General features: G+C 41.3%; 2 long non-coding RNA genes and 1 pseudogene across 2 annotated transcripts in view; 2 read left to right on the top strand and 1 right to left on the bottom strand.

Moving 5' to 3' along the window:
* Window positions 1-360: 360 nt before the first annotated feature.
* LOC105260437 lies at window positions 361-912 on the top strand (annotated as a pseudogene).
* A 3,613-nt stretch (window positions 913-4,525) lies between these two features.
* LOC123384479 lies at window positions 4,526-13,913 on the top strand. Its single transcript, XR_006595615.1, has 3 exons — window positions 4,526-4,962; window positions 8,060-8,187; window positions 13,712-13,913. It is a non-coding gene; the product is annotated as an uncharacterized LOC123384479 (long non-coding RNA).
* LOC111559823 overlaps window positions 6,564-14,013 on the bottom strand; it is a 55,190-nt gene continuing 47,740 nt past the window's right edge. The window contains exon 4 of the long non-coding RNA XR_006595612.1: window positions 6,564-7,458. This is a non-coding gene — a long non-coding RNA (uncharacterized LOC111559823). The remainder of the gene's footprint in view (window positions 7,459-14,013) is intronic.

The raw sequence follows: 14,013 nt of genomic DNA, 5'->3' as shown, positions 1-14,013 counted from the left end.
GCTCCGTGTTGTCAGCATGGAGCCTGACATGGCGCTTGAACTCCGAAACTGTGAGATCATGACCTGAGCCAAGATCAAGAGTCGGACACTTAACCAACTGAGCCACCCAGGCACTCCTGAAACTCATTTTTAAAAGCCTGATTTAATGTAAGGAGCTTTGAAAACATCTTCAAAAAGAGAAAATAATAGTGAATATTGCATCCATGATCATAAAGATCATCTCTGAGTAAAAGGAATATTTTTATCTTCTATCTTTTCACTAATGTGAATCATTTCAACTGAACTAACTACATAAGTAGTTTCATTTTATAAGAATAAATGTTGGCTCTTCCCGTAAGCAGCCTGAGGTGATCTCTGAAAATGGTTTGCTATTCACTTGACCCGGAAACCCAACAAAATCATGCAAATCAAGAGGTTCAAACCCTCGTGTTCACTTTAAGAACACACGTGAAACTGCCCAGAGCATCAAAGGTATGCATATCTGAAAAGCCACCAAGTATCTGAAAGATGTCACTTTGCAGAAGCAGTGTGTGCCATTCCATTGCTACAATGGTGGGTTGGTAGATGTGCCCAGGCCAAAGAGTGGCACTGGACACAGGGTCGGTGGCCCAAAAGAGTGCTGAATTTTTACTGCACATGCTTAAGAATGCAGAGAGTAATGCTGAACTTAAGGGTTTAGGTGTAGCTTCTCTGGTCATTGAGCACATCCAGGTGAACAAAACCCCCAAGATGTGGCATAGAACATACGGGGCTCATGGTGAGATTAACCCATATGTGAGCTCTCCCTGCCACATCGAGATGATCCTTACTGAAAAAGAGCAGATTGTTCCTAAACTGGAAGAGGAAGTTGCACGGAAGAAAAAGATGTTCCAGAAGAAACTGAAGCAACAAAAATGTATGGCCTGGGAGTAAATTCTGCATAAAATAAATGCAAATAAAAGTAAAAACAGACAAAAAAAAAAGAATAGATGTTGGAATAATATTTACTATATTAAGAGAAGACTTTCTAACGAATGGCAATTTTTCAAACTACCAAAAACTAAGTTTCAGAATTACAGGTATCCTAAAATACTATGAGGATAGTGTTGCTATCATTGCTGTGCTAGCAACTCTCCAGATGCACTACTGAGGGTGATGGAGAGCTCTAGCACCGGGACCCACAGTGACTTTGATGACCTGTGAAGGGGTGACAAAGGAGTGGGCTCACCCTCATGAGACCACCAGTGCACTGCAGAGGCAGGCACAGCACAGGGTTTTATCTAGGAGACAGTGGCTCCCATGGTGCAGGGTTTGGAAGACAGAGCAGCGCAGCTTCTGTAAGGCAAGTAGGGCTCCATGCAGCAGAAGCTCCATGCATAAAGTGCTGCTGTGCTCAGGCCATGGTGACCTGTAAGCTGGAGAAGTTCCAGGACCAGCCAGCCTGGTGCACCCACATTACAACAACTAAGCCAGAGACTCGTTGGATGTAGGGAGCAAGTATGTGGACAGGCACATAAACCACATTACTTCCATGATCAAAAATGTAAAGGGATTTCCCCCTCTCATTCACTGAGGAATGAGAAATTTTGCCTACAGGGCCACCAGAGATCGGAGCAGGAATCTATTGAAAAGAATGGAATGTTTTCTCTTTTAAGCAAAACTAAGAAATGATGAAATCAAGAATTGCACCAAGTTGGAATCATATGTTATTTGCTACTGGATGCTTTGCTCCATTATGCATTTTAATCCATAGAACTGGAAACAGAAGAAAGTGGTGCTAAATTTTAGGGGAGGGCTAACACAAGATTTTTCCAGAGCCCAGATTTCATGCAATGAGAGCTTGTTTTGACACTATGGATCTCTCTTGTCACAGCAAGCCAGAGCCCTCTAGGTACCAGATTGCTCTTGATAGACAGGTAGCAATAGACTGGCAGTATCCTCTATCCTGCCTGTGGTCTGGTGCAGTTTGAAGAGGGGTAATTGTGTTTATTGCCAACCTCTCATACACCAGCAGTACTACCGCCTCATTTCCCACTGGCCATGAAGCAACAGCCATGCGGTTATATCCAATATGAAGAGAAAAAATACTTGGGTGGTATTTTTCTTTTGCTTCGTTTTGTATTAATGTTCAAGGGCCTGGAATTGATTAAGATGTGGAAGTAAGAGAGGACTGGTCAAGAGGAGAGTTTGAGAGGCTCCTGATGGATGTGCCTTTCTTGCTACCAATGCACAGCTGTGCTTTTCTTGAGGTTCCTGCACATCGCATCTTCCAGCCTTGACCCCACATGATACCTGAGAGGTACGTGTCACACTGGTTTGAAAAGCAGAACTTCCCTCTCACCAGCTGCCATGATGGCCCCCTGAGCCTGTCTTCCTCCGCTATTCTGCAGGAGAATGGTGGGAAGAACAGTGACACTTTGCCTTTGAAAGAAAAGGGAGATTTGAATTATAATATGTACCAGTGTCCGGGAATGTACAATGAAAGATGGATTCTTGGCTGCTTAATTAGGAAGAGTTGTAAAGTACTGGGTTTGGGAAGACCTGTTTTTTTTTTTTTTCTCAAGCAAATGGAATTAAGGTCTAAACATGGCAGGCATTGCTTACTTAGCCCCCTGAAATTGCAGAGCCCCTGAAAAGGTGCTCTGGCAACAATAACGATAAGGAAGCTATGGATCCCTCAGTTCAAGGGAGGGGTAGCATCCCACTTCCTGTCAGGCCAGGGGCCTCTGGGCCATGCCATCTTCCTTCTTCAGCACTGGCATCATGCTGATTAGGATCTTGTTCCCTTTCTACTACTTATTACTTACAGTAATAACATAGCCTGTATGTTTGACGTTTCAAGGCTATGCTATATTTGCCTAGTGATTAAAAAATAAATAAGGTTTACTACCTCCTCCCCTAATAAAGCCCCAACTAGGAATCAGTCCAGTATTTGAATCCCAGCCCCTCAGTTTACTAGCTAGGTGGTTTGGGCCAATTATTAACCAGCCAGGGCCATGGTTTTCTCACTGGTAAAATACATGGGAATCATTTTGCCTAACTTCATGGGTAAGGATCAAATCATTTAATGTAGATAAATCGCTCGGTAACTAGTAAACCCTCAACTGTTGGGGACTGTGAGAGTTCACTATTTGGATGAAGAGGATATGATTAGGAATCCTCCTCGAAAGATCTAGGAGAGGAAGGTCTGCAGCAAAGTGTGCAGTGGGTAAGGGGAGTCAATGCAGCAGGTGCATCTCCTGTCCTTGGGAACTCCTAGGAACGGCCACATCAGTCCCCATACTGCTCCCAACACCCTCACCTGTGCTAATAACTGCTCTGGTGGAACTGAAAGTACATGGGGAACTTTGCAAAGGTCAACTGTGGCTAACTGTGGCTAATTATCCATTCCTCTGAGAATCCCATACCACAAAAAGACACACACACACGCACACACACACACACACACACACACGTACCCATGCACGCATAGACACTGCTCTGGCTTCAGAGCAACAAAAATCAAGAAGGTAGGGCAACTCTAGAACATTATTTCCGCTGGGCTAGAGCAAGGTCAGAGATACTCTGGGACCTATCTTCAGGGCAATTATTTCTAAGAACCTTGATAAAATGTACAAAGCTAGACTAGGAAATAGCAACGTGAAAGCAGTGGTTAGAGAGAAGGGTTCTCTAAGAGAAAGAACTAATTAATTGGTTTGAATGGAGCTTCTTTTATATATTGATTCCTACTACCTCCCTGATCAACACCTCTTTCCAGATGATGAAAAAATGGTGAACATACAGCAAGAGGGCCTGGCAGATGCACAGAGCTAAGCTGACAACCATCAATACTGCCCCCTAAAATATGTGCACCCCTCATTTTAGGGGAATTGCTTCTTCTTAGGGTCCTTCCCACTACTTTCCTGGTAATAGCACCTAAAAGGCTATGAAACAAATCGCAAATTTGGGTCAAATTTATAGCTGCAAGAATACAGCACGGGCTTTGGAGTCATACAAAACTGGAGATCTCTTAATAACAGCCCGAAAACTTGGCTAACTTACTTAACCTCGTAGAGCCTTGGTTTGCTCATCTGTTAAATGAGTTTTTTTTTTAATTTTTTAATGTTCATTTTATTTTTGAGAGACAGAGCACGAGCAGGAGAGGGGCAGAGACAGAGGGAGACACAAACTCTGAAACAGGCTCCAGGCTCTGAGATGTTGGCACAGAGCCCAACACAGGGCTTGAACTCATGAACTGTGAGATCCTGACCTGAGCCGAAGTCAGACGCTTAACCAACTGAGCCATCCAGGCGCCCCTAGATGAGTCTTAATAAGGTCTACTTCTCTGGGTTGTTGCCAGGATCAAATGGGAAGTGTATGTAAAGTCCCTAATAGGGTACATAATACACAGAAAGCACTGGAAAAGTGGTAGAGCATCATCATTAAGTAAAAGGTGTATTGATTCTTTAATGGTTTCTTTTAACATGGGAGTTTCTATCCATCCCAAATACAGGAGAGCTATTCTAATATTCTATTCTAACCAGTCATTAATGGAGTTTGTGATTATGCGGTCCAACCCCAGTGTTCCTGGAATGTTGAATGTAATCAGTCTGAAGCCCCCAGCAAGTTCCCTGGGCCTGGATCTTTAAATCCAATGTCACTGTGGCAAAGAGCTGGAGGAGGGGAGAACAGCACCACTGTATCAGATACACACTCCTTCCCTTTTTCCTAAAGCCTGTTTGTCCCTGTCTCTTGGTAACTCTTCAGTTCCCAGAGAGCAGAGACTCTTGGGAAACAGGAAGTAGCAAAAAGCCTGTGAGAAAATCCCCAGATGAAGATCAGCAATAATCTCTCCAGACAACAGTTTGGTCAGATGAGGGAAATTCCCCACCAGCCCTCAAAAACAGTCCCTCAAGAAAGCTTAGAGAAGGTTAATTTGGGAAATCCCCTCAGAGGCAACAGAACAGCAATGGAAATATACTTCTTCAGAGGAATCTAAACAGAGTAAGACAATTAGTTGGTGCCTGGGGAGCTCTCTGTGTAAAGCCACTCCGCTGCTCCTGCCCACCTTCCTCCTTTTCATCCTGATCCTGAGGGTAGCCCCGAAGGTTCCCAGTTGCCAGGGCCGCTTGACGCCCACTCTTCCCCACACTGCCAAGCCAGGGGGAACTAATACCACAATTCTTAGCCTCTTGACTTGAGCCGCTGCTAAGCCAGATTGACTTCCAGTTAGGACCTCCTGTACACCCTCCTTCTCTCTTTCCTCCTCCCCATGGTAGACTATCAAGCCACAGTTGTTATACTGCAAGTTTCCCATCAGGTTTTACTGACTTCTAATCTGAATGTGACCTTGAGGGTCACATTTTTTAGCTGCTGCTAAGCTCCAGGAGGCAGGGAAAAATCCTTCCCATAGGGAAGGGGGGGAAAAAATCACATAAACCTTGTTCTATGAAGAGCCTAGAATGGACTATCCACTGATGAACTGTAGCACAGAAAGTGTATAAAGACTGTAGGAAAGGGGCCTGGGAGCGGAGGTGGGGGAGACTGTTGGCTCTGTGGTTCTCTGATCTCCACATGCAACTGAGGCTCAAGTCAACCAGCTCTCCACAAATCATTCCCTTCTGATAGGACTTCTATGTGGGTTTTTTTTGGAGGGGGGGGATGGGTGACTTAAAGTGACCATTTTAGGAAGATGACAAAAATGAGATTTTAGTAAAAGAGAGAGGAAAGTAGTTTCCTTCGTGAAAGCTAAAATTTCCTTTACTGTATACTTACCCAAAATAGGTATCAAATTTTGGTAAAGAGGAGTTTTTAAAGGCAAAGTACTCTGAGTTTAACATCCTGTAACATATTGTGCTCTAACAGGATGTGTGCCCTTTTACAGAGTCAGGACCTATCACTGTGTGATTCACAATTACAGATTCCACTTTCAAATATTTTCTGACTCCTAGAAAACAACAAATCATTTTCCTGGTACCTTCGAGCAAACATGGTTCTTACTCACTTCAATTCATGGGGCTTTGTTAAGATTCTCTTTCCAAAAGTTGTAAACATTCTCAGCCACCTACTTTTCCCCATGCTTGGAATAAGCCAGAAAACTCCTGGCTTTGGGTTTGCATGTTTCTATGCAATTTGAATCGTCTTTAAATTCATCCGGTATACACAAATAATTACAATAGTTACATTTAAATCACTATCAAAGTCTCCTACACTGGCAAATTCTAGATAGATCATCCACAAACCCTCAATAGGTATTGTTCCATTTTTTTCATTTGGGAGCCTAGGAGATAGTCAACCCACAGTTCCTAACAAGACCAAGGAATATTTCTGATTTCAGGGGAAATTTTTCATCTGCTCTCAGCTCTACTGTAGTTATGAATGTGAAATCAATTAAATGATAATGCACATCAGCAAAAAAACAGTCCTTTCATGCAGGCACAGATGAAACAGAGTCCAACATGGGTCTGAGAGTAATAAATAAACTAATAAAAAAAAGGAAAGCAGGGAGAAACTTTGATGGAAATAAGCTGTTTGCCTTTGCCCTGGAAAGTTTATAGTGTTTTAAACAATTGTAAACATGTCAGTATACATGGATACCGTTTCCATAGCAGCATAGCAACAGTTAAGAGTTTCTCCAAACATACCCAAAAGGAAACTAAAAATAGCTTGTCTTCAATATCAAAATACATACATATACATATTCAGACAACAGTACACAAAATGATGTGTAATTAGATGTTCTGCAGACACCGACCTTTCACAAAAGCACATTGCAGGTAGCTTTGAAAAACAATGAGTTCAGTACCTTTAGAAGTGGGGTAGAGACCAAAGTGTCCAATGGAGGGAAAGGCAGATGCCAACTTGAATTCTAAGATCAGAGGCTCTTGACCCTAAATGCCTCCAACCATGGCTTTGCCTGCTCCACCTGACACATTCCTGGCTGCCAAGGGCCCTCGCATCCTATTCACCTCCAGTTCCTACCAAAGTTGGAGTTGAGTGTACGATACATAGTATTACCTCCGTTTACCTCAGTGTTCTCTCTCTTCTTGAGTTTTCTAACTGGTTTTCTGTCCTCCTGCTGGAGATTGAACAGTGCTTGCATTTTTTAAAAATAACGTAAAACCAAATGCCACACTTTCCCAATGAACTTACTTCACCTGACACATGGTGACAGAAATAGTGATTCCAAAATCAAGACAGAGTGTCAGTACATTTTGGGGGCCTTCACTGTTTGTGTTTTTATTTATATCCAAAAGTTACAAGTATTTCAAAAACATCATGGGAAATAGTGGGAAATATTATTATAGGGTATATGTAATCTATCACCCAAACTTGGACACTTTAGAGCGAAAGGGGGTGCTATTTATAATTATTGGGGAAATAGGTGTAAACCAGGACTGACCAGGCCAGTCAAGATGAACAGTCACAGAAGCGTCTTTAGGGCAGGGATGATGTTCTGTTTACTTCTATATCTTCAGCACCTACTACAGTGCTTTATACCTAGAAAGAATTCAATAAATGCTTGTTAAATTAAGAAATTTTATGGGGTGCCTGGGTGGCTCAGTTGGTTAAGCATCTGACTTCAGTTCGGGTCGTGATCTCACAGTGGGTTCGAGCCCACGTCTGGCTCAGCAATAACAGCTTGGAGCCTGGATCCTGCTTCAGATTCTGTCTCCCTCTGTCTCTGCCCCTCCCCCGCTTATGTTTTTTCTCTCTCTCTCTTAAAATATATAAAGATACTTAAAAATGAAATTTTATAATTAGGTTATGTTTTTGTAAAACTTTTGGAAGTATTTACATGTAATACTGTAAAATATGAGCATATTTCTTTTTTTCAGTCCACAGTCCATGTGTTGGGGTTAAATAAAATCCCACAGAGCTCTACAGGGTGAATCTTACTTCATCATCTAATCTTCTCCTTGAAAGTAAAATGGATAAAAATGGAGAAGCAAAATATATCTATGAGTCATAAAGAAAATAATTCTATCAGTCTGGGGTGGTTTATGAAAGCACTAAAAATGGGTTGGAGTATGAATTCAGATAAGAAGCAATTTCATAATCTCTACAATGGTTATTATCCTGGTTTCATTTTCTCTGCCAGGAATGTTGGTCCCTGGGGAGAAATGCAGATATTGGATGAGTGCACTCCAGCTGGGAAGAACGCTATTTATCTTTCATGATGAGGAGCTGAGAAGGGTACTAGCCATTGGCGAACTCCCAGGAGCGAAGGTGAGAGCCTCTTTACTTTCTGCCCAGATCTCCCAGGAGCACAGGGAATGTCTTACGCAAGTCACTTTCCCATTTGATGGACCGCCAGTTCTTGGTTTATAAGCTGCATCAAAGGATTACATTCAAGAGAAGCGCTTAGCAGTCCTCCTATGAAAAGCACTATAAATCTCCCTACCCCTCCGTGGAGAGGCAGCAGAGTTTGGGAGGCGGTGTGGCCTGTCTTTGGGATCTCAGGATCTAACTCTGCAGTTAGACTGTTTGTTTGGGTTTACAAGACAGATCACCCTACAGCATTTTGGGTAAACTTTGCAGGCCCCCATTTCTTCATCTCTTAAAGAAGGAAATAATAATTGTACCTACTTGAAGGGTTGTTTGTGAGGGTTAAATAATATTCATGTGAAACACCTAGAACATGAATATGAGTTATTACTCTTATCCAGCTCTATATTTCTTTGGGTGCCAGGCAAGAAAACTATTGGAAATAAATTTTTAATTAAAGGAAAAAATTATGCTTTCATGTTTCCAATCCAAATCAACCCAAATGTGTATACCTAATGCCAGGAGGAAGCTGTTAGGCCGAGGCCACTGTAAACTAGGTCCACACCTTTCTCTCATCAACCTCCTCAGAATTTAATTGCTTGTCACTCTAACATCAAGGGAGCGTTGCACTTATTATTATTACTCATTAAATTTCATTAAATCTGAGCCAGTTTGTAGGCTGGACTGTAACTAGCCCCTCCATTTCAGGGAGAGCTGAAAGCCTATACCAAAAGAATAATATCTCTTTTTAAGTATCTAACTTAGAGGCTAGGAAAGCTCTAGAGAAGTGAGGGGGTTTTTCGCAGAATTATGTAAGTCTTTATATTTAATGAATTTCTGGTGTCTGAACTGGGGGGAGGGGTGGGAAATGGGCCCTTTATAAATATCAAATCATGTTGTTATCTACAGAAAGTGTGCCAGTTGGTTACATAGAGCCAAATTCTGTTCAGTTTGATAATTACTGAATTTGACATTCATAGAGGTTCTTGTTTAATTCTGGGAATAAGAAATCTAAAAACTCATTAAATTATGAAATGTTCCAACCCCATTATCCTAATATAATTACCCCATGGACTACACTGCCACAGGAAGTCATCGGGACCACTCCTGGAGTTTAGGAAGACTCAACAACAGGGATTCAATTCATATAAAAGTCACCACAGTGTGGTTTTAAAAAATGAAACACCTGATTTAGGGTTATAGTTAATAATCTTAAGGAAAGGGCTGCCTGAGTGGCTCAGTCGGTTAAGCGTCCGACGTTGGCTCAGGTCATGATCTTGCGGTTTGTGAGTTCGAGCCCCGTGTTGGGCTCTGTGCTGACAGCTCAGAGCCTGGAGCTTGCTTCAGATTCTGTGTCTCCCTGTCTCTCAGCCCCTCCCCTGCTCATGCTCTGTCTCTCTGTCTCTCAATAATAAATAAACATTAAAAATTTTTTAAAAATAATAATCCTAAGGAAAGATAATGTCACTCACACCCAACACAGAGTCTTCTGTCCAACAAATCCACAATGACATTCAAAGAGAAGAAAGCCAAAAGAAACCTGTTTAAGAATATTTGGGGGAAGGAGAATAGGCCACAACATCTGTCTGTTTCTTTTGAGTAGTAATAGTAATAATTCATTTCTCTAGTTATATTGCCATTTCTTCCTCAGTCCCATCAAGGGAAATCTAATTATTTCTCCCAAAATGGGAATTTCTAATGAAACTTTTATTATTCAACACACTTAATAAACAATGAAGGTCTAAGCGGCACATAGCTTTTCTGAGTCTTTAGAAATCCTGTCTTCTATCCTGCCTGAAATATTCCTGGGCTAATGAATGGAACAAGCATAGTGGAGGGAAAGTCCTTGGGACTGGGAGTCAGAGTTCTGTGACTTGTAGCTACAAACTTGGGCAAGTCATTTAGCAGTGAAATGTCGTTGGAGAACAGGACATTCACATGGTCTCAAAATATCACCCCACAGAGTAGTTCCTAATTACAAAGGGGGAAGATACCTACATAATAGAGAAATCTTTTAGACAACTCCTTAACCTAATGATCCAACGTCATCATCCGTAATGGACAAACTGATGTTATGTGACCTCATTCCATGCCCATAGCAGACATCATGAATGGTTCTCAGCGTAGTTTCCCATGAAGCCAGGGCACAGCCTCACAATCTTTCTCAAGATGGATGGCATCCTCCTAGAGAAGGAGTTTGGCAATCTAACATGGTGCTGATGTCATCCCACTTTGGCCTGCAAGTAGCAAACACAGCAGAAAGTGGTGCCACTTCTACAGTAATGAGGGCCCCCAGCATATCTCCCTGGTGGCTCTGAGGTCCTCAGTAGAGGAAGGATTGAAGATCCTATAGGGCCTTGCAGGTAGTACAGTCAAGATGGCTTTACTGATTGAAGAGAAGAGAAACTCTGTGTGTGTGTGCGTGTGTGTGTGTGTGTGTGTGTGTTTAAGCCAAAAGCAAAAAAACCAAAAAGTGAGATACAATCTATTTGATATTACAGATTATTTGTGGCAACTAAATTTGCTGTGGGAAAAGTGGGCTCTGCCCAGTCCATTCAGGTTTCAAAACTGTCCTCCAAAATTAAAGCTTACTCATTTGAATATTTGTGATGGTGGCCAAGTGGACACCCTTTAATGCCGAATTCGTACTTAGATGTCACTTTTCCCATCTAACAAGCTGGTTTCTTCTCCAGCTCAGCTCCTTATCTGTTTCCTTTATACCATTTATCCCAACTGGCACTTATTTTTTTTTTAATTTGCTTGTTAGCATGTTGTTATGGGGGTGGTTTTGGTTTATCTTTCCAATTCCGTCAGCTCCAACAGAGCAGGGACCATTTCTGTCTTGCACATCACTGAATCCTCAGCTTCTAACACAGCCTGGCACACAAAACAGTCACTGGATGTTTACTGAATAAATGAATCAACAGATGAATGAATAAATGAGTAGTTCTGATTTCTTTAATATTCCAAGTTATTTGGAGTTAAGTCTATAGAAGAGAAAAATAAGTCATCAGCCTTCTGTGACAGGGCTAAAAACTGAGGTGAAACCCTATACAGTCCTCTGTGGTTCACAGACTAACCCTGGTTCTATAGGCAACTCTAAAATAAAAAGTTCCAAAATGCTTTGAAGCAATAGTGTCTTTGCTAGAATAAGTATATGTCTCCCAATGTGACTCCTTGAAGGATAATACTAATTTGAATGTATAAATTGTGTCATTTTTTTTTTAGTTATGTCTGTTTTTAAAGCAAGTTTTATTCATTGCCTCAGAGTCCTGCATGCCCCAAATATCTTACATAACACATGGAGAGGAATGTTCTCACTATAACCCTTACTTTAGAAAACTCTCTGGTTGTCAGCTGAAGCCCATGAACAAAGTGTTCTTTCAGTGCTGAGCAGGACCACAGCTGAATAGCAGATCAGATTAACCAATGCCACCATAGCTGTAATGACATCCTTAGAAACACGAGAGTCCTCACTGAAAGAACAAAGATCAATATTTAGTTTCTTATATTCCTTCTGGCCACTTTTATGGCCTCCTGTTCTGCCACCTCCCTCACCTCTAACTCCAGTTTGCTCTTCTCGGAAAATAAAAAGGTCGGACTAGAAATAATAGTAATACAAATGTAAAAGCACTTTCAACAAAACGTGAAGTTTGGATCACAATATTTGTGATTTGTTAACACCAAAGTTTGCCCTTTTTTTTCCTTAAATGAATTTTTTGCTGATCTATTTGCAAACCTTTAAGTATATTTTTAGTACAAACCAGATGGACTTTACTCTTTATTAACGAGCAGAGGAAAGGAAGAAGCAAAAGTTATTACCTAATTATTTTATATCCACTTTATTCACTGAATCCTGCAATCCCAAGCTTTGCAATTAAACTCTTGGCCTCAACCATTCCCAGATATAGACTTTACACACTGCTGCCAAAGTTCCAACTCACGCTAAATACACCAACCTCCTAACTTTCACACATTTAATTTAATTTTTTTTACATGGGCTGAAAACATTCTTTTATTGAAAAACTATATCCAGACATATAAAAACTGTATAATTATTATAAACACTTTTATTTGTGTGACTTTACATAGTGTAATCTATGCAACAGTGCTTCAAACATATCTTTAAAAGAAGTAAACACTGCACTTATTCATATCCAATACTACCATCCTTATAAACATCTGGCATGAGCTCTTAGATAGTGTTAATGTAATTTTTTAATCAAACGAAAAAGTTAAGACTAGTTTTGGAATAATAAAGTTAAGCTGTCCACCAAAATATTTGGGTTTGGAGCTGATGGTGTGGTTGGGAGTGTTGCTGGTGGCCAGTGTAATGTGATGTAATATCAGGTTCAGGGAGGAGCTAAGCCTGGTCCTGGTCACCATCCGTCCTTCCCATTTAGAGTGTATGAAATGGTCCTGAGAGTCAATTTCCAATGTGGGGAAGGAGTTTTCCCCTAACACCAGCAAACAATTCTCATATACCTGCTGGTATCTGAGAAATCCAATTCAATCCTGACATTATCTACCCAGAAATGGCATCAGACTTCACAGGTTAAGGATTCAGTCCCACAAGACTACTCCTCCCCCCACCTCAGATTCTAGGTACAAGTCCAAGTTGTTACCTGTGCTTCTGACCAACTGGCTATAAATCAGATGTTCCCATGACCCCCTCCTTGGACTCAATTAGTTTGGTGGAGTAGCTCCCAAAATTCATAGAAACATTTTACTTACTAGATCACTGGCTTATTATAAAAGGACATAATTCAGGAACAGCCAAATGGAAGACATGTATAAGGCAAAGTATGGGAAAAGGGGGCGGGGCGTCCATGCCCTCTCCCCCTCTCCAGGAGCACTGTCCCAGCACCTCCATGTGTTCACCAGCCCGGAAGCTCTCTAAACCTGGTTCTTCTAGGTTTTTATGGAGGCTTCATTACATAAGCATTGATTAAATCACCAGCCATGGTGATTGATTTAACCTGCAGCCCCTTTTCCATCCCAGGAAGTCAGAGGGGACTGAAAGTTCTAACTCTCTAATCACATGGTTGGCTCCACTGGTAACCAGCCTCCATCCTTAGGTAGGGTCCAGTGGTCACATCATTAACATAACAAAAGACACCTTCGTTCTCATCACTGAGGAAATTCTACGGGTTTGGGGAACTGTGAGCTAGAAACCATGGACAAAGACCAAATATATATTTCTTATATATATTTGGTCACTCATATGACCAAATATATATTTCTCATAAATCACAATATTACATAACATCTATTAGCATTGCCAAGGGGCTCCCAAGTTAAGAAATAGCAAGACTATTGCCAGGGTAAAAAATGGAAGTCATCTCCCAAATGGAATGAATGACCAATATCACACCAACAATACCACGGCCAGAGGATGATGAGACAGGGCCAATCAGATTTTCAAAAGAGTTGGGTGGCATGTAGCACCAAGTGTGACAAGGCTTCCCATCCCGTATTCCTACAGCAGATGCGGTGGAGAGCATGGAGAATGGCACATCTAATTATTACAACCTACTGCCTTCTGCAACTCCGTCAGACATCACCATGGACCTTTTTATTCCCTACGTTGTTAATAACCATTTTTATGCCTTCACTATTTTCCATTAACTTATTGTTTGTGGAAATAAATTCCCTGGTCATAATAACAAGATAAACAAATAAAAATGGCAGACATTTTTCTACTGACTGGAGCATATTTCATTTTTTTTTCCTATGACAGAATTCACTTTTATGTTTTTAAATTACTCACTTCTGAGGACCCTAACC

The sequence above is a fragment of the Felis catus genome, chromosome A3 (genome assembly GCF_018350175.1).
Source record: "Felis catus isolate Fca126 chromosome A3, F.catus_Fca126_mat1.0, whole genome shotgun sequence".
Taxonomy (NCBI): domain Eukaryota; kingdom Metazoa; phylum Chordata; class Mammalia; order Carnivora; family Felidae; genus Felis; species Felis catus.
This window is presented reverse-complemented; position numbering and strand designations above follow the sequence as displayed.